Raw genomic sequence first — 2,160 nt, 5'->3', positions numbered from 1 at the left:
TTTCATTCAGTTCTCCTTGTTTCAAGGAGGGTTCTTTATTATGTCAAAACTAAAGATCCATGATCCATGATGTCCATGATTAGGAATGCGTCAGACTGAAAACACACTGTGGAATATATGGAAATACCTCATTATTGCTTTCCTTATTTCCAGCAGTAATTGGAACATCTTCCAGCTCAAATATTTACATGTATACTCTTTAATTAAAGTGTTTAAAATAACTAAGTTTGTGAGCTACAGAACCTGACTTAATCTGCGTTCGAAGATTCACTTTATGACCTAAGTTACAGAAAAGTATAACAATAAATATTGCAAAAGGCATTAGACAGAAACAAATTTCCAGCCAGAGTTGATCAAATCGTAATAAGGAACCCATTATTTTTTTATAATGGTAAGTCAAAATGTTCGTTTGTGCAATGTGGTTGTTGAGACATCACTCCACTTAGCTCAACTGTTAAAATAATAATCTTGGATGAACAAAACAAAACACCTCAGACTATTTCAACAAGTCTAAATTTGAAATCTTTTTAAGTTTTCCAGAAAAATATGTATTTGTTTAATTAAGGAAGATGCTGAATCAGCTGGCTTACAGTGGTTATGGAAAGTATTCAAATCCATTTACATTTTTCACTCTTTGTTTCTTTGCAGCGATTTGCTTAAATCAAAAAGGTCATATTATTACTCATGAATGTACACTCAGCATCTAATCTTGACAGAAAAAAGAAAAACTGACATAACATATGGCCATAAGTATTCATACACTCATATTTAACACGCATGCAGTCCATTACTTCCAATCCTCCTCGAGATTTTGCTCCTTCTAAGGAGTCCAGATGTGTTTAATTAAACTGATTGGACTTGATTAGGAAAGGCACACGTAAGACCTCACAGTTCACAGTGCAGGTCAGAGCAAATGAGAATCATGAGGTGGAAGGAACTGCCCAGTGAGCTCTGCAAGACACAATTCTATGCCTTGTTCCTAAGATTCTTAAGAGCACAGTGGCCGTCATTATCCTTCAATGGAAGAAGCTTGGGATGAGCAGAACGCTTCCTAAATCTGACGGTCCAGCTAAAGAGCCTTAGTGAGAGAGGCAAAGAAGAAGGCAAAGATCACTGTGGCTGAGCTCCAGAGATGCAGTAGAGAGATGGGAGAAAGTTCCACAAAGTCAACTATCACCGCAGCCCTCCACCAGTCGGGGCTTTATGGCAGAGTGGCCCAACGGGAGAATCTCCTCAGTGCAAGACACATCAAAAGCTCTTATAGTGTTTGCCAAAAAACACATGAAAGACTCCCAGACTTTGAGAAATAAGACTCTCTGGTTGGATGAGATGAAGATTGAACTTTCTGGTGTTAATTCTAACCAGTATGTGTGGAGAAAACCAGGCACTGCTCATCACCTGCCCAATACAATCCCAACAGTGAAACATGGTGGTGGCAGCATCATGCTATGGGATGCTTTTCAGCTGCAGGGACAGGACGACTGGTTGCAACTGAAGGAAAGATGAATACGACCAAGTACAGAGATATCCTGAAAGAAAACCTCTTCCAGATTGCTGAGGACCTCAGACTTGGCCGAAGGTTCACCTTCCAACAAGACAATGACCCAAAGCATACAGCTAAAATAACAAAGGAGTGGCTTCAGAACAACTCTGAGACCATTTTTGACTGGCCCAGCCAGAGCCCTGACCTAAATCCAACTAAACATTTCTGGAGAGACCCGAAAATGGCTCCACCAACGTTCACCATCCAACCGGAGGGAGCTCGAGAGGAACTGCAAGGAAGAATGGCAGAGGATTCCCAAATCCAGGTGTGAAAAGCTTGTGGCATTGTTCCCAAGGAGACTCAAGACTGTACTAGCTCAAAGGGTGCTTCTACTAAATAAGTCTAAGAGCAAAGGGTCTGAATACTTATGACTGTGTGATATGTCAGTTTGTTTGTTTTTTTAATACATTTGTAAAAAAAAATTCTAAATTTTTGTTTTTTTCTGTCAAAATGGGATGCTGAGAAATAATATGAACTTTTTTGATGTAGCAAATGGCTGCAATGAAAAAGTGAAAAATTTAAAGGGGTCTGAATACAGGGTGGGCTATAAGTTTCCATACATAGGAGAATGTAAAATGTATATTTCAGGTACCCAAGAAGACGTTTGACAAAAGAGC

The 2,160-nt window shown here is 39.4% G+C and overlaps 1 protein-coding gene across 1 annotated transcript in view; it reads right to left on the bottom strand.

Annotated features, from left to right (window-relative positions):
• The window catches only part of LOC116726052 (uncharacterized), a 591,833-nt gene that overhangs the window by 190,582 nt on the left and 399,091 nt on the right, over window positions 1-2,160 (bottom strand). The gene's annotated exons all lie outside the window — the stretch shown is intronic.

The sequence above is a fragment of the Xiphophorus hellerii genome, chromosome 9, assembly GCF_003331165.1.
Source record: "Xiphophorus hellerii strain 12219 chromosome 9, Xiphophorus_hellerii-4.1, whole genome shotgun sequence".
Taxonomy (NCBI): Eukaryota; Metazoa; Chordata; class Actinopteri; order Cyprinodontiformes; family Poeciliidae; genus Xiphophorus; species Xiphophorus hellerii.
The sequence above is the reverse complement of the archived record's forward strand: the minus strand, read 5'-3'. Positions and strand labels throughout refer to the sequence as shown.